The sequence below is a fragment of the Arachis ipaensis genome, chromosome B08 (genome assembly GCF_000816755.2).
Source record: "Arachis ipaensis cultivar K30076 chromosome B08, Araip1.1, whole genome shotgun sequence".
Lineage (NCBI taxonomy): Eukaryota > Viridiplantae > Streptophyta > Magnoliopsida > Fabales > Fabaceae > Arachis > Arachis ipaensis.
Genome location: NC_029792.2, coordinates 6,096,366 through 6,096,694, shown reverse-complemented (window position 1 = coordinate 6,096,694; position 329 = coordinate 6,096,366).

The window sequence follows — 329 nt, the reverse complement described above, 5'->3', positions numbered from 1 at the left end:
ATAATGTAACTAATAATTAAGTAGCGATGACTTATGATGAATTTCAATAGTTATTTGTATATATAGTCATATATAATGATTTTTATTGAAATAATAATATATTTCAATGCCAAAATACCAAATATAATTATTAATTAGTTTAAAGAGATGACAAATTAAGTTTGTCATTACTCAAGAAGAAATGTACGCATATCAATGCCAATTATTATTATTATTATTATTATTATTATTATTATTTCAAATAATGTATTAAATAGTTTTTATTTTATTATAAAAATTATCTAAATCATAATATTAATAATATATGTCACAAGATTATTATTAATGTA